The sequence below is a fragment of the Cnephaeus nilssonii genome (assembly GCF_951640355.1).
Source record: "Cnephaeus nilssonii genome assembly, chromosome: 11".
Taxonomy (NCBI): domain Eukaryota; kingdom Metazoa; phylum Chordata; class Mammalia; order Chiroptera; family Vespertilionidae; genus Cnephaeus; species Cnephaeus nilssonii.
Window position 1 is genome coordinate 5,029,584 of NC_137082.1, and position 24,872 is coordinate 5,054,455.

General features: G+C 39.0%; 1 long non-coding RNA gene across 1 annotated transcript in view; it reads right to left on the reverse strand.

Annotated features, from left to right (window-relative positions):
* Nucleotides 1-24,872, reverse strand: part of LOC307107735 — a 231,426-nt gene that overhangs the window by 17,334 nt on the left and 189,220 nt on the right. The gene's annotated exons all lie outside the window — the stretch shown is intronic.

Genomic DNA, 24,872 nt, shown 5'->3' on the forward strand with positions numbered 1-24,872 from the left:
GGACATATGGATGAAATGGACAAATTCCTAGAAAAATATAATCTCCCAAAACTGAATCAGAAAGAACCAGAAAACCTGAATAGGCCAATAACAATGGATGAAATAGAAGCAGTAACAAAAAACTCACAGCAAACAAAAGCCCTTGTCCAGATGGCTTCACAGGGGTGTTTTACTATACTCCTCAAACTATTCCAAGAAATCCAAGAAGAAGGAACACTTCCAAGCTCTTTTTATAAGGCCAGCATTACCCTAATTCCAAAATCAGATAAAGACACTACAAAGAAAGAGAATTGCAGGCCAATATCCCTGATGAACATGGATGCTAAAATCCTCAAAAAATATTAGCAAATCAGATCCAGTAATGTATCAAAAAAATCATACACTATGACCAAGTGGGATGTATTCCAGGGATGCAAGGCTGATACAATATTTGCAAATCAATAAACATGATACATCACATGAACAAATTGAAAGATAAAAATCACATAGTCATATCAGTTGATGGAGAAAAAGCACTTGACAAAATCCAACACCCTTCCTTGATAAAAACCCTCAGCAAAGTAGGAATAGAAGGATCATATAATAAAAGCTTTATATGACAAACCTACAGCCAACATCATACTCAATGGGCAAAAACTATTTAACTTAAGAACAGAAATAAGACAGGGATGCCCACCTTCACCACCCCTGTTCGACATAGTACTGGAAATGCTAGCCATAGCTATTGGACAAGAAGAAGAAATAAAAAGAATCAAAATTGGAAAAGAAGTAAAACTGTCATTATTTGCAGATGACATAATACTGTACATAGAAAACCCAAAAGACTCCATCAAAAAATTATTAGATGTTATAAATGAATTCAGCAATGTAGCAGGATACAAAATTAACTCCCAGAAATCTATGGCATTTTTATATACCAATAGTGAACTTACAGAATGAGAGATTTAAAAAAAACAAAAACCTTCCTATTTACCATTACACCAAAAAAGTTAAGATACCTAGGAATAAACTTAACTAAGGAAGTAAAAGACATGTACTCAGAAAACTATAGGACACTGAAAAAAAGAGGTAGAGGAGGACATAAACAGATGTAAGAACATACTGTTTTCATGGACTGGTAGACTCAACATCATTAAAATGTCCATACTACCCAAAGCAATCTATAGATTCAATGCACTCCACATTAAAATACCAACAGTATATTTCATAGACCTAGAACAAACTCTCCAAAAATTCATCTGGAATAAAAAAACACCCCGAATAGCCACAGCAATCCTAAGAAAGAAGAACAAAGTAGGAGGGATCTCAATATCAGATACGAAGCTATATCACAAAGCCACTGTTCTCATAACTGCCTGGTACTGGCACAAGAACAGACATATAGACCAATGGAACAGAACAGAGAACCCAGAAGTTGACTCAAACCACTATGCCCAATTAATATTTGACAAAGGAGGCAGGAGCATACAATGGAGTCAAGACAGTCTCTTCAATAAATAGTATTGGGAAAATTGGACAGATACATGCAAAAAAAAATGAAACTAGACCACCAACTTATACCACACACAAAAATAAACTCAAAATAGATAAAGGACTTAAATGTAAGATTGGAAACCATAAAAACCTTAGAGGAATCCACAGGCAGCAAAATCTCAGACATACGCCAAAGCAATATCTTCACCAATACAGCTTCTAGGGCAATAGAAACTAAAGAGAAAATAAACAAATGGGACTACATCAAAATAAAATGCTTCTGTACAACAAAAGAAACCATCAACAAAACAAGAAGAAAGCCCACTGCATGGGAGAACATATTTGCCAATCTTATCTCTGATAAGGGTTTAATCTCTAACATTTACAGGGAACTCATACAACTTAACAAAAGAAAGATAAACAATCCAATCAAAAAATGGGCAAAGGACCTAAATAGATACTTTTTGAAAGAAGACATACAGAAGGCTAAGAGACATATGAAAACATGCTCAAAGTCACTAATCATCCAAGAGATGCAAATCAAAATGACAATGAGGTACCATCTTACACCTGTCAGAACAGCTATCATCAACAAATCAACAAACGGCAAGTGCTGGTGAGGATGCGGTGAAAAAGGAACCCTAGTGCACTGCTGGTGGCAATGGAGACTGGTGCAGCCACTGTGGAGAACAGTATGGAGTTTCCTCAAAAAGTTAAAAATGAAAATCCCATTTGATCCAGTTATTTCACTTCTAGGAATATATCCCAAGAAAACAGAAACACCAATCAGAAAGGATACATGCACCCCTATGTTCATAGCAGCACAATTACAATAGCTAAGATTTGGAAACAGCCTAAGTGCCCATCAGCAGACGAGTGGATTAGAAAACTGTGGTACATCTATACAATGGAATACTACTCTGCTGTAAAAAAGAAGTAACTCCTACCATTTGCAACAGCATGGATGGACCTAGAGGGCATTATGCTCAGCAAAATAAGCCAGTCAGGAAAGATAAATATCACATGATCTCACTCATATGTAGAATATAATGAACAACATAAACTGATGAACAAAAACAGATCCAGAGACAGAGAAGCATCAATCAGACTATCAAACTTCAGAGGGAAGGCAGGGGACAGTGTGGGAAGTGAGAGAGATCAACCGAAGGACTTGTATACATGCATATAAGCATAACCAATGGACACAGACAGTAGGGGGGTGAAGGCATGAGCAGGGCTGGGGGTGGGGGAGGACCAATGGCAGGATAAGGACACATATGTAATACCTTAATCAATAAAAAATTAAAAAGAAAACAGAAATAAAGAATGGCACAGCACAAATGAAGAACACATTGGAAAAAATACACAGCAGATTAGGGGAAGCTGAGGATAGAATTAGGGAATTAGAAGACAGGGTGAAAAAAATCACTCAATCAGAGAACCAAAAAGAAAAAAAAAAAACAATTAAGAAACAGGAGAACAGCATAAGGGAACTGTGGTACAACATGAAATGTAACAATATTCAAAGAGCAGGTGCGCCAGAAGAGTTAGAAAGGGAGAAAGAGAACATGTTGGAAGAAATAATGACAGAAAACTTCCCTAAACTGGTAAAGGAAAATGTCACACAAGTTCAGGAGGCACAAAGAACTACAAGCAAGACGAACCAAAACAGGCCCACACCCAGACAAAACATGATGAAAATGCCAAAAATTAGAGACAAAGAGAGAATCTTAAAGGCAGCAAGAGAAAAGCAAACTGTTACCTACAAAGGAGCTCCCATAAGGCTGACACCTGATTTCTCATCATAAACTTTACAGGCCAGAAGGGAATGGCATGAAGTACTCAAGGTAATGGAAAGCAAGGATCTGAGATCAATATTACTATATCCAGCAAGGCTCTCATTCAAAATAGACGGTCAAATAAAGAGCTTACCAGATGAGGAAAGGCTAAAAAAGTACATCACCACCAAGCCAGCATTACAAAAAAAATGCTAAAGGGACTGCTGTAATGAGAAGAAGAAATAGAGAGAGAAACCTAGCCACACAGAATTTAAATGGCAATAAATAAGTACCTATCCATAATCACCTTGAACGTAAATGGATTAAATGCTTCAATCAAAAGACATAGGGTGCCAGAGACAGTAAAGCATCAAACAGACTGTCAAATTACAGGGGGAAGGTTAGGGAGAGGTGGGGGAGATAAGAGATCAATCAAAGGACTTGTATGCATGCATATAAGCATAACCAATGGATGCAAAACTCTGGGGGGTGAGGGCATATATGGGAGTTGGGTGGGGGGGTAATGGTAAGATATGTACACATATAATACCTTAATAAAAAAAAATTGGAAAAAAAAAAGACATAGGGTGCCTGAATGGATACAAAAACATGACCAACTATATGCTGTCTACAAGAGACCCACCTCAGAACAAAAGACACACACAGAATGAAAGTGATAAAATAGAAACGAATTTTACATGAAAATGGAAAAGTAAAGAAAGCTGGAGTAGCAATACTCATATCCAACATTATAAACTTCAAACTGAAGGCCATCACAAGAGACAACAAAAGTCATTAAAGGGATCAATCCAACAAGAGGATATAACCCTGATAAACATATATGCACCCACTATGAGAGCACCTAAATATATTTTTTAAAGAACTTAGAGAGGACTTTAAGGGAGAGATAGACAACAATACAGTCATAGCAGGGGACTGTAACACCCACTGACTTCCCTGCATAGATTTTCCAGATAAAAACTTTACAAGGAAATAGTGACTCTAAGGGTCACACTGGATCAGGTAGATTTAACTGACATTTATATAACATTTTACGCCAAAGCATCAGAATATACATTTTTCTCAAGTGCACAAAGATGATTCACAAAGATAGACAACATGTTAGGTCACAAAACAAGTCTCTACAAGTTTGAGAAGATTGAAATCACATCAAGCATCTTCTCACATCACTGTGGAATGAAATTAGTAAAAATACCCCAAAACATTCACACACATGGAGGCTACATAGCATGTTATTAAACAATGGATATGGGTTACCATTGAGATAAAAAAAGAAAGAAAAAAATCTTCATGGAAACAAATGAAAAAGAACAATTACCCAAATCTCTGGGACACAGGAAAACACTCCTGAGAGCAAAGTTCACAGCACTACAGACCTAACTCCAAAAAAAAAAGAAAGAAAGAAAAATTAATGGCTACCTATTTAACCCCACAACTTAATGAATTAGGGATAGAAGAACAAAAAAAGGCCCAGAGTAAGTAGAAGGAAGGAAAGAATAAAGATTACAGCAGAAATAAATGACATAGAGACCAAAAAACTAATACAAAATGAAACCAAGAGCTGGTTCTTTGAAAGGATAAGCAAAATTAATGAACCCTCTGCCAGATGCATAAATAAACAAAGAAAGAGGACCCAAGTAAATACAATCAGAAACCAAAGCAGAGAAATAACCACTGACTCAACAGAAATACAAAGAATTGTACTGAAATACTATGAACAACTATATGCCAACAATGGACATATGGATGAAATGGACAAATTCCTAGAAAAAATATAATTTCCCAAAACTGAATCAGCAAACCTGAATAGGCCAATAACAATGGATGAAATAGAAGCAGTAAACAAAAAACTCACAGCAAACAAAAGCCCTTGTCCTGATGGCTTCACAAGGTGTTTTACCAAAGAAGAACTAACACCTATACTCCTCAAACTATTCCAAGAAATCCAAGAGGAACAAACTCTTCCAAGCTTTTTTTATGAAGCCAGAATTACCCTAATTCCAAAACCAGATAAGGACACTACAAAGAAAGAGAATTACAGGCCAATATCCCTGATGGACATAGTTGCTAAAATCCTCAACGAAATATTAGCAAGTCAAATCCAGTAATATATCAAAAAGATAATACACCATGACCAAGAGGGATGTGTTTCAGGGATGCAAGGCTGGTACAATATTCACAAATCAATAAAAGTGATACATCACAAAAACAAATTGAAAGACAAAAATCACATGATCATATGAATATATTCAGAAAAAAACATTTGACAAAATCTAACACCCATTTTTGATAAAAACTCTCAGCAAAATGAGAATAGAGGGAGCATAATTCAACTTGATAAAGGCCATATATGACAAACCTACAGCGAACATTATACTCAATGGGCAAAAATTAAAACCATTTCCTCTAAGAACAGGAGCAAGACAGGGATGCTCACTTTCACCACTCTTATTCAACATAGTACCGGAAGTTCTAGCCACAGTGATCAGACAAGATGAAATAAAAGGCATCCAAATTGGAAAGGAGGAAGTAAAAATCTCATTATTCGCAGATGACATAATATTTATTGTACATAGAAAACCCTAAATACTCTACCAAAAAAGTACTATATTTAATCAATGAACTTGGCAATGTAGCAGGATACAAAATCAACACCCAAAAATCAATGCCTTTTTTATACACCAATAATGCATTCTTAGAAAGAGACACTACACAAGCAATCCCATTTACCATTGAAACAAAAGAATAAAAATACTTAGGAATAAACTTATGCAAGGAGGCAATAGACCTGTACTCAGAAAACTACAGGAGGTTCAAAAAAGAGAGAGAAGAAAATGTAAACAAGTGAAAAAATATACCATGTTCATGGATTGGTAGAATCACCATCATTACAATGTCCACACTACCCAAAGAAACCTACAGATTTAATGCAATACTTATTCAAATACCAACAGCAGATTTCACATCTCTAGAACAAATACTCCAAGAATTTATAGGGTACTAAAATGAACCCTGAATAGCTGCAGCAATCTTGAAAATAAAAAACAAAGTTGGAGGAATCACAATACCAGATTTCAAGTTATACTGCAAAGGCACCATAATCAAATAGCCTGGTACTGGCACAAGAACAGGCCTATAGAGATCAATGGAACAGAACAGAGAACCCAGAAATAGATCCAAGCCATTATGCTCAATTAATATTTGACAAAGGAGGCAAGAGCATACAATGGAGTCAAAAGACCGTCTCTTCAGTAAATGGTGTTGGGAAAATTTGACAGATACAAGCAAAAAAATGAAACCAGAGCACCAACGTGCACCATACACAAGAATAAACTCAAAATGGATAAAATACTTAAATGTAAGTCATGAAACCATAAAAATCCTAGAAGAAACCAGAGGCAGCAAAATCTCAGACATCTCTTGTAGCATTATGTTTATGGATACATCTCCTAGGGCAAAGGAAACTAAGGAGAAAATAAACAAATGGGCCCACATCAAAATAAAAAGTTTCTGCACCACAAATGAAACCACCAACAAAATGAAATGGGAGCCCAACATATGGGAGAGCATATATGGAAATGATACATCTGAAAAAGGGTTAATATCCAAAATATATAAGGAACTCACACAACTTAACAGAAGGAAGAAAAACAATCCAATTGAAAAATGGGCAAAGGACCTAAATAGACAGTTCTCCAAAGTGGACATACAGATAGCCAAGAGACATATGAATAAGTACTCAGTCACTATCATCAGAGAGATGCAAATTAAAAGCACAATGAGATATCACCTTGCACCTGTCAGAATGGCTACCAGCAACAAATCAACACATGACAACTGCTGGTGAGGACGTGGAGAAAAGGGAACCATAGCACATGGCTGGTGGGAAATCAGATAAGTAAATCCCTTATGGAAAACAGTATGGAGTTTCCTCCAAAAATTAAATATGGATCTACCATTTGGACCAGTGATCCCAATTCTAGGACTATATCCTAAGAAACCAGAAACACCAATCAGAAAGAAAGTATGCACCCCTATATTCATAGCAGCACAATTTACAATAGCTAAGATTGGAAACAGCCCAAGTGCCCATCAGTAGATGAGTGGATAAAAAAGCTGTGGTTCATACACCATGGAATACTATGCAGCAGTAAAAAAAAGAAGCATCTCTTACCCTTTGAGACAGCATGGAGGGACCTGGAGAGTATCATGCTGAGTGAAATAAGTCAGTCAGAGAAAGGCAAGTATCACATGATCTCACTCATATGTGGAATCTAAGTAACAAAATAACTGATGAACGGAGTGGATCCAGGGACAAGGAAGCATGGTGCAGAGTGGGGAATCTCAGAGGGAAGGCAGGGGAAGTAATCAACCAAGGACCTTGTATGCTTATATGCATGGCCGGCCCCTGGACACAGACAATGAGGCGGTGAGTGCCTGGAGCAGGGGTGATGGGAGCAGGCTGGAGGGGGTCAATAGAGAAAAAAAAGGGACATATGAAATACTTCCAATAATAAAATATTATTTTACAAAATAATAGTAAAATCAAATTAAATATAATATAATACAAATTACTTACCATTTAATGCAGATTATATCCCACTATGCATATGTAAGTACAAGATGATGCAAAATATATAAGTATGTAATAATACAATTATATAACCACAAGCTATATTAGTCTTTCATGAAACATAATATAGTATTGTATAATAAATTATATATAACTTCATATGTAATATATCACCTTATACATGCATGATTATAATATATGAAATAAGATGTAAATATAAATGTGGTAATGTAAAAATATAAGACAATATTAATCACCTATAAATGTTGTTATATAGTGTTGTATAACATTAATTATATATAATTGAATATATAATATTTCACATATATCTGTAATTATAAACCATATTGTAAAAGTATGGGTACTAATCTATTATCAAAAATCTATAATATCATGTAATCTGATACAGATCGGATTTAAGCCTCTTCCAACTATTAAGAGTACTAAAGTACCTTGACAGGGTCTGGCCCTCAGCAGCATCAGTTTGACTGCCAAGCTGTGGATTCAGGAGCAGGGAGGGACCACAGGCCCGGCAGCTGTGGGAGCTTCTGCAGCGCTCTCTCATGACTGCAGTTCCCAGCATGTGAGTGGAACACAGAGCAGCCCCTGGCGCGCAGCGTGGGTGATGCACACGACACTCAGTGAATGTCTTCGGGGTTGTCCTCTGCCACGTAACCGTATCCTCCACAAGTCGTGTCGCCATCACCTTCTACATTCTCATGACGTTAATTCCAATATTTAGCAATTGTTTAAACTGTCCTGGAAGCAAAACCTGACCTTCAGAGCAAAATGAGTTTGTCGTGATTGCAGTGGGCACTGTTTTGTTCCTCCTGGTCAAGAGCAGTAAGACTATTGCCGGCTGTTGGATTCCTACCCAGACCCTAGGGAAGTGCCCAGGGCTTAGGAAACACCCAGAGGGCACCCACAGCTCTCAAGGGCCTTCCTGTCCCTGTGGGGCTGGGAGGGGCCGGCCCAGTGAGCCCCTTGGTATGGGAGTGGTGCTGGCCAGGTCACCATGCTCACCCTCTGCGTTCCAGGGCTAACACCCTCTCACCAGGGTCTGGGTCCTGTTAGCTGTGATTCAGTTCCTCTCCTACTTTGTAGAGAAGTCTGTCAAGGGTCAGGCTCAGGAGACAAAGTCTCAATTTCATTTTAAGAAGAACCAAACGAGCAGGAAGCACTAATCTACATTAATCTATCAGAAAATATAACTAATGTAGTATAGTATAATAAACTGTATATAATTCAATGTGATAGATCACCTTATATCTGTGTAATTATATATGAAATATGTTATGAATAGCAATGCATAGTGATATAAAAATATACTACATTAATAATCTATAAAATAAATATATATAATTTATACTTTTATGTATGTAAAATGCCCAACATGACAGCATTCTTCTAAATGTTACCAACTTGTTGAACCAGCTTTGATTCTCTCTCATCATTGATGTTTCTCTCTCATCCTTTTTTTTTTTTAAAGGCTGCCTTCAATGCAGGGTGTTTTTGTTTGTTTGTGTGTGTGTGTGTGTGTGTGTGTGTGTTTTTAATATATTTTATTGATTTTTTACAGACAGGAAGAGAGAGGGATAGAGAATTAGAAACATCGATCAGCTGCCTCTTGCACACCCTCCACTGGGGATGTGCCTGCAACCAAGGTACATGCCCTTGACCGGAATCGAACCTGGGACCCTTGAGTCCGCAGGCCGACGCTCTATCCACTGAGCCAAACCGGTTTCGGCTCTCTCTCATCCTTTCCCTTCCTCTCTCTGAAATCAATAAAACTGTATTTTTAAAAACCACAATGAGATATCACCTCACACCTGACAGAATGGCTATGATCAATAAATTCACAAAGAAGTGCTGGTGAGGATGTGGAGAAATGGAAACCTTAATGCACTGTTGGTGGGAATGCAGACTGGTGCAGCCACTGTGGAAAGCAGTATGGAGTTACCTCAAAAAATTAAAAATGATCCCTAGCTACTAGTTTGACTCAGTGAATAGAGCATCGGCCTGCAGACTGAAAGGTCCCAGGTTTGATTTCAGTCAAGGGCACATGCCCAGGTTGCTGGCTCAGTCCCCTAATGGAGGCCTCCATGAGGCAGCCAATCAATGATTCTCTTTCATCATTGATGTTTCTATCTCTCTATCCCTCTCCCTTCCTCTCTGAAATCAATGAAAATATATTTTAAAAATCAAAAATGAAATTGCCTTATGACCCAGTATTTCCACATCTGGGAATATATCCAAAGAAACCCAAAACACTACTTCAAAAGAATATATGCACCCCTATGTTCATCGCAGCATTGTTTACAATAACCAAGATGGGAAGCAGCCCAAAGGTGCATCAGTAGATGCGTGGATAACAAAGCTGAACATTTACACAATGGAATACTACTCGGCCATAAAAAAGAAGGAAAGCTTACCCTTTGCAACACCATGGAGCGACGCGGAGAGTGTTCTGTACATACCCGAAATAAGCCAGTCAGAAAGACAAACACCAGATGATTGCACTCATATGTGGAATCTAATGAACAAAATACACTAACAATCAAGATGGAAACAGACTCATAGACACAGAACAAACTGACAGCTGTCAGAGAAGAAGGAAATTGCGGGGCTGGGTGAAAAGATGAAGGCATTGAGGAGGAGACAAACACCTCAGAGACACAACATGATGGAGAGTTGGGAGAGGTGGGAGAGGGTAAAGGTGGGTAAAAGATGATGGAAGGAGACTTGACTTGGGGTGGTGAACACACAATACAGTATGCAGATGATGTGTTATAGAATTTCACAGCTGAAGCCTATATTTTATTAGCCAATGTCACCCCAATAAATTCAGCTAAAACTTAGAAAATAAAAATAAGGAATACAAAAGAAAAATGGACACAATTGCTTATTTTGAGGCATGGAAAGACACTGACTCTCAAAACTCATTTGAATTAAAACTCTCACAATGCAGGTGTGGGTTTCAGAAGATGCTCTGAATTATACCTGCAGAAGCCCTCGTCTTGATCGGAGATGTGAGTTAATTGTATCTCCAAATTTAAAACTCCTAATGGAAAAGAAAAAGTAAGTGACTTGTAAATTCAACACTTATTTGAGACAGTTTGAAACAAATCCTTTCTTTTTTGTAGAGAAAGAAATACAAGACTGAGCTTTTCCTTTCAACACAGAAAAGGGGTTTCTCCAGGGGGAACCTTGAGTGCATGAGCTCACATTGTCCCAGGTACACACCAGGGACTCCTCTGGTTTCTCCACTGCTGTTACTACTTATAAGTAAAGGCCTCGTCCTGGCCAGTGTGGCTCAGTTGGTTGGGTTTCATCCCAAGCACAGAAAGTCACTGGTTCCATTCCTGGTCAGGGCTCTTGCCTGGATTTCAGCCTTGATGCCCGGTGGGAAGTGTGTAGGAGGCAGCCAATCAATGTTTCTCTCTCACATCCCTGTTTCTCTCTACTCTCTCCCTCTCCTTTCCTCTCACTCTTTCAATTAAAAAAAAAAAAAGAAAGAAAGAAAGAAAAAATTTAAAATAAATAAATGCAAGGGCTTTAAGACAAATGATAAGGTACTACTGCTACTTTCATTTACTAAAGAGACTCTTATGAGAATATTCCCATTTCTATTTGATAATGAAGTGTTTTTAGTTGTGTATGGAAGCAGTTATGGAATTCTATTTGGGGTAATTTCTCAACCGGTTGCACAGTGAGCTATCATTTTAGGGTTGAAGGCTTCATACTTTGTTATCATGTACTGTTGTTTGGGATTAACCTGTGTTACCTGATGCATTTTGATTTCCGGTTACAAATTAAGGAGAGGCCTCTTCTCCTTTGTGAAATTCAGCCTTTCACTTGGACTCTTGTTCCTGGAGACGAATAACCACTATCCTGGCTGTTCCAGTGACTGTAATTCCATTTCTGGGAAAGGCAAAAAACTTGAGTTTTGCATTAAAACTTTCTGTCCCAATAGTCTGACTTCTCTGTCATATACATGTTGGCCATTTCTCTCTCTTCTTTCATCATTTTTCTTTGACTCCCGGCCACGCCCACTCTGAAAACCTTGTTAATTACCAGCCAATGTGCTCCTACTCTCCCCCTCCCCCACTCCACAGTATTATTTTGGAATATTACATTATTTTGTTTCTGTGCATACACCTAAAAGATCACAAGTCGCTAAAAATATAACTAAAATTTCCCAAACATGCATAAAATGTTAACATAAATCACACATAAAATATTAACTCTAATATTTTAAAAGTAGTATCAAATATCCAGTTTACTGTTCAGATTTTCCTGAGGATTTTACAGTTTTCTAAATTGTTGGTTGTTCATATCAGAATCCCAAATAGGCTGTATTTTGGAGGATGCAATCAGCAAAATCTAAAATGTTCTAGGGAACAAACACCCCAGTTCTTTCAACAACTAAATTGTAAGGGAGATTTTTAAAAACAGAGGGGGGGGAAGCATACAAATTAAAAATAATGCTGCAATGAACATGGGAGTGAAGAAATCTCTTCAAGATCCTCGTTGCACTTCCTTTGGATATATAACCAGAAGTGGGATTGCTGGATCACATGGCACTTTAATTTTTAATTTTTTGAGGAACTGCCATACCCTTTTCTATAGAGGCTACAGCAACTTACAGTCCCACCAACAGTGTATAAGGGTTTCCTACTCTCTACAGACTTACCAACAGCGATCTCTTGCCTTTTTTGTAATAGCCATTCTAACAGGTGTGAGGTGATATCTCATTGTGGTTTTGATTTGCATTTCCCTGATGATTAGTGAAGTTGAGCATCTTTTCATATACCTGTTGACCATTTGTATGTCTTCTTTTTTCTTTTAATCCTCACCCGAGGATATGTTCATTGATTTTGAGAGAAAGAGAGAGAGAGAAACATCAATTTGTGAGTGAAACATTGATCAGTTGCCTCTCATATGCACCCTAATTGGGGATCAAACGGCAACCCTTTTGGTGTATGGGATGATGCTTCAACCAAGTGAGCCACCCAGCCAGGGCCTGTGTGTCTTCTCTTGAGCAAATCTATCCAGGTCCTTGCACATTTCATAATCGGGTTATTTGGTATTTTGGCTATTGAGTTGTGTGTGTTCCTTATACAGGCATACATAGTTTTGTTCAATTTTTGTTGCATTTTGGTAATTCTCACAATAGTTCCAACTTTTCACTATTATTATAGTTGGTACAGTGATCTGTGATCAGTGATCTTTGAGAAATCATTTGTGAGAGGAAGAATCAATTGATGTGGCAAACTTCATTGTTGTCTTATTTTAAAAATTGCCAAAGCCACCCCAACCTTCTGCAACCCCTCTCATCAGTCACCTGGCATCGACATCAAGGCAAGACCCTCCACCAGCAAAAAAGATTACAACTCGCTGAAGGTTCAGGTGATGGTTAGCATTTTTAGCAATAAAATGCTTGATTTGGGGGTTGGGGGGAAGAATGGGAGCAGGCTGGAAGGAGTTAATGGGGGTGGGGAAGGAGGACCTATGTAATACTTTTAACAATAAAGGTTTTTTAAAAAGAGCAGAAATAAAAAATAAAATGCTTGATTTTAAAATCAAGGTGTGTATATTGGTTTTTAAAGCTATAATGCTATTGCCCACTTAATAGACCATTTCTGATGTTTAAAATTTGAGTATTTCTTTTTTTCTTAGGGTAGCTAAGGTTTGTTGATATTGCTTATCTTTTCAAAAAATCAATTCCTACTTATTTCCTATTGTGTTTCTATGTTCTATTTGATTTATTTCTACTTTATCTTTTTTTTTATTTTTCTAACTTTAGGCTTCGTTTGTTCTTTTTCTAGGTTTTTGACATATAACGTTAGGTTGTTTATTTGAGACCTTTCCTCTTTTTTAATGTAGGTTTTGTCACCATAAGCTTTCCTCTTAATATTGCTTTTGTTGCATCCTGTAAGTTTTGGCATACTATATTTAATTTTTGTTTGTCTCAAGATATGTTTTAGATGTCCTTTTAATTTCCTCTTTGACCAAATAGTTATTCAAGAATGTGTTATTGAGTTTCCACATATTTATGAATGTTCTCATTTTCTTACAGTTATTATTTCTAGTTTCATTCCGTGGGAATCATTTGATGGGACAGATACTTGGAATGATTTTGATCTCTTAAATTTGTTAGGACTTGTTTTGTGACCTAACGTGTGATTTCTCCCGAGGATGTTTCATGTGTACGTGAAACGAATGTGTATTCTTCTACTGAGTAGAAAGTTCCGTCTATTTGTTAGATCTACTTGGTTTGTAGTGTTGTTCAAGTCAGCCATTTATTGATTTTCTTTCTGGATGTTCTATACATTATTGAAAGGCTATTGATTTTTGCACGTTGATCTTATAAACCTGTACTTTACTAAATTCTCATTTTTTAGTAATTATTTTTCTGTGACTATTTTGAGGGTGTTATGGTATTTAGTGATATCATTTTCAGTAAAAGGTGGTTCTACTTCCTCCTTTCCAATTCACTGACCTCTGATAGCTCTCTTTTGTCTAATTGAGTTAGCTTCTATGTTTGATACAGTAAGTAGTATGGGGATATGAGGCACTCCTGTCTTTTTTGTTTCTTATTTCTGACCTTAGTGGGAAGGTTTTTAGAGGTTCATTGTTAAGTAAAATTTTCGTTATTGGAGAAAAAATATTTTATGTACGTATGTTATATATGTATATGCATTGTACTATACAAATTATAGATGATAGATAGATAGATAGATAGATAGATAGATAGATAGATGTATGTTATATATAGTATACATACACTGAGTGCCCAGATTATTATGCATTCAGAGATCATAATAATCTGGCCACTCAGTGTATATGTTACATAGTCATTAATGACACTTTCATTAATTACACTGTTATTGAATTTCTAAAAATATAAATGGGTATTAAATTTTGGCAAAGTTTAATTTTGCTAATATTGAACCAACCTTGAATTCAAAGGATATATCTCATCTAGGCATAACATATATTTTTAAAATCTAATATTGTATTTTGCTTGCTTGAATTTAAAGATTTTTATATTGATATTCATAAGTGAGGTTAGTTTATCATTTTACTCTGAGATGCAGTCTTTGACATGGTTTAGAGTCATTGTTATACTTCATAAAAATAATTTTGAAGTTTTCCTTTGGTTCTACTCTGGAATAATTTAACTAGTATTGTAATTATTTGATCTTAAAAGATTTGGTAGAATCCCCTGTAAAACTATGTGGGCCTGGTGCCTTTTTCCTTTTCCTCATTAAAAAACTTTAAAATATAATATACATACTGAAAACTGCACAAACCATAGATGTATTATAGTTCAATGAATGTTCTCAAATGGAATATGCTTATTTCATAACCTAAATGCTGATGAAGCAGACACTTGCACCCAGAGCCTCCTTTAGGCTTCTTCCCAGCTTCCCACTCCAAAATGCCTGGAGCCATTTTATCTCGCTGCTCTCCAACTATGCTCTGTGTTTTTTTCTGTGGAAACTTGGATTCAATTTTGATAAACAGTATTTATGTGGACAATTTCTATTTCATGTAGGCTTTCAAACTGACTTACACAGAATTACACAAATTAGTCTCTTATGATTTGAAAGTTTTTTACCTGTTATCTTCCATATTCCTTACAAACTATAGGCAGTACACATATCTTTCTGGATATTCTTTCAAGATCTAAGTGATAAATCCCTGTGTGTGTGTGTGTGTGTGTGTGTGTGTGTGTGTGTGTGTGTGTGTGATAATGCTATTGAATAGACATTTTTCTGTCAGTCTAGCTAGCTGTGTATCTATCCATATACCAGTTTATCTTGCTATCTGGTGGAGAGAAGGAAGAGCATCAACAAAGCATTTGCATTCCTGATATAGGAAAGAGTTGACTGAGCTGTCCTTTTCCTCATCTTTCTGCCTTGGGCTAATGACATGATACCATCTTACAGCCTTGAGAGAGAAGCCAAAAGACTTGTGGAGGCATTGGTGCTGCCACTGATGAGCTGCTGAAATCACACCAGGAACCACCTACCTGTGGAATGCTCGGCGAGTGAGATAGAAGTCTCTGTTTTTCTGTGCCACTCCAAGTAAAGATTCTGTTATTTGCAGCTGAACACATACCTAATTGATACAGAGAATGAAATAGGTAAAACCAGAAAAGTTTACTCATTTATAGTATATGAATGTTTGAACACAGGAAAATTATGGTAGAGACACTAAATTACCCAACCCCAGAATAGCAATTACCTGGTAGCAATTACTCAAATTAAATGGTGATTGCAATGGCCTTTTAGTGTAACCATTGTTGAAAAAATAATTTGCCTGAATTATTCACAGTGTTTTAGATGTAATTTACCTTTTTCATTTTTGTGCAGTGCAGTGCAAACTTGGGTACATCTTGTAGAGATGTTAAGGGTACATTCTCATAGTTTCAAAATAATTAAGTGAGGTAATCCATATCAAGGGCCTGGGACCGTTCTAGGCACATCGTAAAGTGCTCCAAAAACATTAACTATAATGTTTTATTAATTGATATTAATCAGAAATAGTGCTACTTGTCCTTGGATGTCTAGCTCTTTCTTATCCTTGTACTCCCATAAAAAAAGTCACCTCCTCCAAGGGATCCTCCTGGCTATTATCTCTAAAGTGGAATCCCTCCCTAGATATATCCCATTTCCCATTGTCCCCAACTTTTTTATGAGCTCAGGCACCTTGTCATCATATGTAGTTCTTTTGATTATTTATTTGGTAAATGTATATCTCCCCTAATCCAGTATAAACCCATGAGAGCAGTACTCCTAGTGGCTGGCAGTGATTACGGATCTCTACATTTGTTGAATTATAAGATGACTAAAAATGTCCAAGAAAACACACATTATGGTAACAGAATGTCATTTGACAAAGAAGGGACATTTATTTTTATGTAATTTTGCCCATATTTAAAAAAAAACCTGAAAGTGGGTAAAAACTCTGCCCATTTCTGGGCCCTCCTTATATTAGGCCTCATCCAGGGACTTAGTCACTTATTATTATTATTATTATTATTATTTCTCTAAAAGATCAATGAATAGACTTCTGAGGTAGAGGACGCAGTTGACTGACCCATGGGTGTCGGCAGCTCCCAAATTAAAAATGGCAGGGGAGTTAGTGGATGCTGCACAAACATGCTCCCAGGACCAAATTGAATTACAACTAAAATGCAGAAAAACTTCCTGAATAATCAACAGAAGACTCACTGGAGAGAACCCTGATAACCAAAGACTGAAAGTTAAGACTGTATAGAGACTGGCAGCCAAAATGAGGAAGCAAAGAACCCACAAATGAAAGAACAAGAGAATTCTCCAGAAGAAGAGATAAATGATATGGACATAAGAAATTTATCTGATACGGAGTTAAGAATAATTATGGTAAAGATGCTCAACAGTATGAGTAAAGATATAGTAATTATAAAAACAGAAATAAAGAATGACATAGCACAAATAAAGAATACATTGAAAGGAATACACAGCAGATTAGGGGAAGCTGAGGAAAGAATCAGTGAATTAGAAGACAGGGTTGAAAATATCATTCAATCAGGGACCCAAAAAGAAAACACAGTTAAAAAACAAGAGAACAGCTTAAGAGAGCAGTGGAACAATGTGAAATGGAACAATATTTGAATAGCAGGTGTGCCAGAAGAGGCAGAAAGGGAGAAAGGGCTAGGGAACATGTTTGAAGAAATAATGACAGAAAACTTCCCTAACCTGGTAAAGGAAAAAGTCACAGCAGTCTGGGAAGCACAAAGAACCCAAAGCAAGAAGAACCAAAACAGGCCCACACCCAGATACATAATAATTAAAATGCCAAAAATTAGAGACAAAGAGAGAATCTTAAAGGCAGCAAGAGAAAAGCAAACTGTTACCTACAAAGGAGCTCCCATAAGACTGACACCTGATTTCTCATCAGAAACTCTACAGGCCAGAAGGGAATGGCATGAAGTACTCAAGGTAATAGAAAGCAAGGATCTGAAATCAATATTACTATATCCAGCAAGGTTCTCATTCAAAATAGACTATCAAATAAAAAGCTTCCCGGACAAGAAAAGGCTAAAGGAATATATCATCACCAAGCCAGCATTACAAGAAATGCTAAAGGGAATGCTGGTTTGAAAAGAAGAAATAAAGAGAGAAACCTAGGCTTACAGAATTAAAATGGCAATAAATAAGTACCTATCAATAATAACCTTAAATATAAATGGATTAAATGCTCCAATCAAATGGCAGCTGAATGGCTAGGAAAACATGACCCAACTATATGGCTGTCTACAAGAGACCCATCTCAGACCAAAAGACTCACAGGATGGGGGTGAAGAGATGGAAAAAAAACTTTTCTCTGCAAAAGGAAAAGAAAAAAAAAAGCTGGAGTAGCAATACTCATGTATGACAAAATAGACTTCAAAATGAAGGCCATCATAGAAGATAACAAAGGTCACCACATAATACTAAAGGGATCGATCAAACAAGAGGATATAACCCTGGTAAACATACAGGCACCTAAATTAGAACAACCAAAATATATTTAAAAAAAAAAAAAAAAAAAAACTTCTAGAGGACTTTAAGAGAGAAATAGATAACAATACAGTCATATTATGGGGCTTTAACACCCTGCTGACTTCACTGGCTCGATCTTCTAGACAAAAACTTAACAAGGAAACAGTGACTCTAAGGGACACACTGGATCAGATGGATTTAATTGACATTTATAGAACATTTCACCCCAAGGAAGCAGAATATACATTCTTCTCAAGTGCACATGGGTCATTCACAAACATACACCACATATTAGGACACAAAACAAGTTCCTATAATTAAAGAAGATTGAAATCATATCAAGCATCTTCTCAGATGACACTGGAATGAAATTAGAAATCAACTACAGTAAAAATATATATATTCAAGCTCATGGAGGCTAAATACCATTTTATTAAACAATGGATGGGTTACCAACAAGATGAAGAAACAAATCAAAAACTTCCTGGAAACAAATGAAAATGAACACACAACAATCCAAAATCTCTGGGACACATGAAAAACATTCCTGAGAGGGAAGTTCATAGCACTACAGGCATACCTTAAAAACAAGAAAAATCAGCAATAAACTATTTAACCCTACAACTTAAAAAACTAGAAAGAGAACAACAAGAAAAGCCCAGAGTAAGTAAAAGGAAGGAAATAATAAAAATTATAGCAGAAATAATGAAACGAAGAGCTGGTCCTTTGACAGGATAAACAAAATTGATGAACCATTAGCTAATCTCATCAAGAAACAGAAAGGACCCAAATAAATAAAATCAGAAACAAAAATGGAGGAGTAACACTGACACCACAAATATACAAAGGATTGTAAGGAAATACTATGAACAGCTATATGCCAGCAAGCTGGACAATGTAGATGAAATAGACAAATCCTAGAAAAATCCAATCTCCCAAAACGGAAGCAGGAAGAATAAAAAAACCTGAATAGGCCAATAACAACTGATGAAATAGAAGCAGTAATCAAAAAACTCCCAGCAAACAAAAGTCCAAGTGAGGACAGCTTCAGAGGGGTGTTTTACCAAACATTCAAAGAAGAACTGACACCTACTAGTATACTCCTGAAACTATTTCAAAAGATCCAAGAAGAAGAAACATTTCCAAAGTCTTTTTATGAGGCCATCATTATCCTAATTCCAAAACCAGATAAAGACACTACAAAGAAAGAGAATTACAGGCCAATATCCCTGATGAACATAGATGCTAAAATCCTCAACAAAATATTAGCAAATTGGATCCAATAACATATCAAAAAAATCATATACCATGACCAAGTGGGATTTATTCCAGACAAGCAAGGCTGGTACAATATTCGCAAATCAATAAATGTGATACATCACATAAACAAACTGAAAGACAAAAATCACATGATCATATTGATAGATGAAGAAAAAGCATTCGACAAAATCCAACACCTACTTCTGAAAAAAAAACACAAAACTCAGAAAAGTGGGAATAGAGGGAGCATATCTCTTCTCTGTATCATTCCAATTTTAGTATATGTGCTGCCGAAGCGAGCACGAGGGAGCATATCTCAATATGATAAAGGCCATATATGACAAACCTACAGCCAACATCATACTCAATGAGCAAAAACTAAAACCATTTCACCTAAGACAGGGATGTCCACTTTCACCACTCCTGTTGGACATAGTATTGGAAGTCCTAGCCATAGCAATCAGACAAGAAGAAGAAATAAAAGGCATTGAATTGGAAAAGAAGACGTAAAACCATCATTATTTGCCGATGACATGATATTGTACATAAAAAACCCCAAAGACTCCATCAAGAAACTACTAGATTAATAAATGAATTCAGCAATGTAGCAGGATACAAAATTAACACCCAGAAATCTATGGCTTTTTTATACACCAATAATGAACTCACAGAAAGAGAAACTAAAAAACAATCCCATTTACCATAGCAACAAAAAAAATTAAGATACTTAGAAATAAACTTATGCCGAAACCAGTTTGGCTCAGTGGATAGAGCGTCAGCCTGCGGACTGAAAGGTCCCGGGTTCGATTCCAGTAAAGGGCATGTACCTTGGTTGCGGGCACATCCCCAGTGGGGGGTGTGCAGGAGGCAGCTGATCGATTTTTCTCTTTCTTCGATGTTTCTGACTCTCTATCCCTCTCCCTTCCTCTCTGTAAAAAATCAATAAAATATTTTAAAAAAAGAGAAATAAACTTAACTAAGGAAGTAAAAGGCCTTAAAATTTTTACTCAGAAAATTACAGGACATTAAAAAAAGAGATAGAGGAAGACATAAACAGATGGAAGAATATACTGTGTTCATGGATTAGTAGAAACACCATAATTAAAATGACCATACTACCCAAAGCAATCTATAGATTCAATGCACTCCTCATTAAAATACCAATGGAATATTTCACAGACCTAGAACAAACTCTCCAAAAATTCATATGGAATAAAAAAACACCTCAGATATTCACAAAAATCCTGAGAAAGAACAACAAAGTTGGAGGGATCACAATGTCAAATATCAAGCTATATTACAAAGCCGCTGTTCTACAAACTGCCTGGTACTGGCACAAGAACAGACACATAGACCAATGGAATAGAATAGAGAACCCAGAAGTAGACCCAAGCTATTATGCTCAATTAATATTTGACAAAGGAGGCAAGAGCATACAATGGAGTCAAGACAGTCTCTTCAATAAATGGTGTTGGGAAAAATGGACAAAAAAATGATACCAGACCACCAACTTACACCATACACAAAAATAAATTCAAAATGGCTAAAGGACATGAATGTAAGATGGGAAACCATAAAAATCTTAGAAGAATCCATAGGCAGCAAAATATCAGACATATGTCATAGCAATATCTTTATTGATACATCACCTAGGACAATGGAAATTAAGGAGAAAAAAACAGATGGGACTACATCAAAATAAAAAGCTTCTGTACAGCAAAAGACAATCAACAAAACGAAGAGGGAGCCCACTGTATGGGACAACATATTTGGCAATGATACATTTGATAAAGGGTTAATATCCAGAATATATAAGGAACTCATACAACTTAGCAGAAGGAAAATAAGCAATTCAATTAAAAAATGGGCAAAGGACCTAAATAGACACTTCTCGAAAGAGGACACACCAGTACAGATGGCCAAGAGATATATGAATAAATGCTCAATGTCCCTGATCATCATCATCAAGATGCAAATTAAAATGACAAGGAGGTATCATCTCACACCTGTCAGAATGGCTACCATCAACAAATCAACAAATGACAAGTGCTGGTGAGGATGTGGAGAAAAGGGAACACGGCTAATGGGAATGCAGACTGGTGCAGCCATTATGGAAAATGGTATGGAATTTCCTCAAAAAGTGAAATATGGATCTGCCATTTGACCCAGTGATCCCACTTCTAGGAATATAACCTAAGAAATCCAAAGCACCAATCAGAAATGATGTATGCATCCTGATGTTCATAGCAGCACAGTTTACAATAACTAAGATCTGGAAACAACCCAAGTGCCCATCAGTAGATGAGTGGGTAAAAAAGCTGTGGTACATTTATACCATGGAATACTATGCAGCAGTAACAAAGAAGAATCTCTTACCCTTTGAGACAATATGGAGGGATCTGGAGAGGATCATGCTAAATGAAATAAATCAGTGAGAGAAAGACAAGTATCCCATGATCACACTCATATGTGGAAAATAATTAACAAAATAAATTGATAAACAGTGTGGATCCAGAGACATGGAAGCATTGAACAGGGTGTGGAATCTCAGAGGAAAGGCAAGGGAGGGTGGGTGGTTGGGAGGTAATCAACCAAGGACCTTGTATGCATATATGCATGACCCATGGACACAGACAATGTGGGAGTGAGGTCCTGGGGGGGGGGGAGGGCGGGGTTGGGTTGGAGGGGATTAAAGGGTGGAAAAAAAAGGGACATATGTAATACTGTCTACAATAAAGAACTATATATATATATATATATATATATATATATATATATATATATATATATATTATGCAAAGTATCCCCTCAGGAGTTCGACCGGGAGACCGGGAGTTGAATTGCTCACTATGATGTGCGCTGACCACCAGGGTGTGGTGTGCAATGAAGGAAGGCCCCAGCCGGCAGCCAAAAGGCCCTGATTGACCCTGATCACCAGCCAGGCCTAGGGACCCTACCCACGTATGAATTTCAGGCACAGGGCCTCTAGTCTATATATATAAAAGCCCAGAGACCAAACAGCAGAATGACCAGAATGACAGGTTGACCAGTCGCTGTGACACATACTGACCACCAGGGGGCAGATGCTCAACGCAGGAGCTGCCCCTGGTGGTCAGTGCACTCCCACAGTGGGAGCGCCACTTGGCTGACTGGGATGAGCGGCGTTCCCACAGCTGGGCTGATCCCCGCAGGCCACGCCCCCACCAGTGCAGGAATCCGTGCACCAGTAAAAAAATAATTTAAAAAAAAGATCAATAAATATTTATTTATAATAATTGGCCTTTGCACCTTAATTAATTGTGGCACGGATTGTTGCTTTTATAAAAACATGTTGCTTTGTGAACTCATGGACATGTACAACAGTTTGATGATTATAGGGGTAGAGGGGGATGGGCAGAGGTGGAAGAGGACATCTATACTAATAAAAGGGTAATATGCTAATTAGACTGGGTCAACCGGCTATCTTCCGGATGTCCGAATTCCTTCCAGACAAAGCCATGGTGGTGGGGGCTGAGGCAGAGGCAGTTAGGGGCAAGATCAGGCTGACAGGGGGTTAGGGGTGAGATCAGGCTGGCAGGTGGTTAGGGGCGATAAGGCTGACAAGGGAGGGCAGTTGGGGGTGATCAGGCTGGCAGGGGAGGGCAGTTGGGGGCGACCAGGCCGGCAGGGGAGGGCCGTTGGGGGCGACCAGGCCAGCAGGGGAGGGCCGTTGGGGGCGCAACCAGGCCGGCAGGGGAAGGAAGTTGGGGGCGAGATCAGACAAGCAGGGGAGGGCCATTGGGGGTTACTAGGCCGACAGGGGAGGGCCATTGGGGGCGCAACCAGGCCGGGAGGGGAGGGCAGTTGGGGGCGAGATCAGGCCAACAGGGGAGGGCCATTGGGGGCGACCAGGCTGGCAGGGGAGGGCCATTGGGGGCAACCAGGCCAGCAGGGGAGGGCCGTTGGGGGCAACCAGGCCGGCAGGGGAGGGCAGTTGGGGGAGAGATCAGACCAGCAGGGGAGGGCCGTTGGGGGCGACCAGGCCAGCAGGGGAGAACCGTTGGGGGCGACCAGGCCGGCAGGGGAGGGCAGTTGGGGGCGACCAGGCCGGCAGGGGAGGGCAGTTGGGGGCAAGATCAGACCAGCAGGGGAGGGCCGTTGGGGGCGACCAGGCCGGCAGGGGAGGGCCGTTGGGGGCAACCAGACCGGCAGGGGAGGGCTGTTGGGGGTGCAACCAGGCCGGCAGGGTAGGGCAGTTGGGGAAGAGATCAGACCAGCAGGGGAGGGCCATTGGGGGCGACCAGGTCAGCAGGGGAGAACTGTTGGGGGCGACCAGGCCAGCAGGGGAGGGCAGTTGGGGGAGAGATCAGACCAGCAGGGGAGGGCAGTTGGGGGCAACCAGGCTGGCAGGAGAGGGCCATTGAGGGTGACCAGGCCGGCAGGGGAGGGCCATTGGGGCGACCAGGCCGGCAGAGGAGGGCAGTTGGGGGAGAGATCAGACCAGCAGGGGAGGGCAGTTGGGGGCAACCAGGCTGGCAGGGGAGGGCCATTGGGGCGACCAGGCCGGCAGGGGAGGGCCGTTGGGGGCGCAACCAGGCCGGCAGGGGAGGGCAGTTGGGGGAGAGATCAGACCAGCAGGGGAGGGCAGTTGGGGGAGAGATCAGACCAGCAGGGGAGGGCAGTTGGGGGCAACCAAGCTGGCAGGGGAGGGCCATTGGGGGTGACCAGGCTGGCAGGGGAGGGCCGTTGGGGGTGACCAGGCTGGCAGGGGAGGGCCGTTGGGGGTGACCAGGCCGGCAGGGGAGGGCAGTTGGGGGCGACCAGGCTGGCAGGGGAGGGCCATTGGGGGCGCAATCAGGCCAGCAGAGGAGGGCAGTTGGGGGCGAGATCAGACCAGTTGGGGAGGGCAGTTGGGCAAGCACACAATTTTTATGTGGACTGAATATTTCATAGGAAGCTTTGAGAAGATTTATGGAAATGGTATGTTTGGTACTTTTTGCGCCCTCCTAGGGGTTCATTATGCTTGATGTTTAATGCTTGATTTGGTTGGGATTCATTTGATTTGGGAAACAGGAAATGGATTTTTGGCCTGAATTGCATAATCTACTTGGTTAATGATCCATTAGGCCAGTTTCAGAAATGTGCAACAGTTGATGGCTGACCCTGGGGGCAGTCTCAGGTGCAATGCTTGATGCTGTGGCTCCCATCCACCTGGGAAATCACGCAATGGGTGACCACATGCTTAAGGGATGA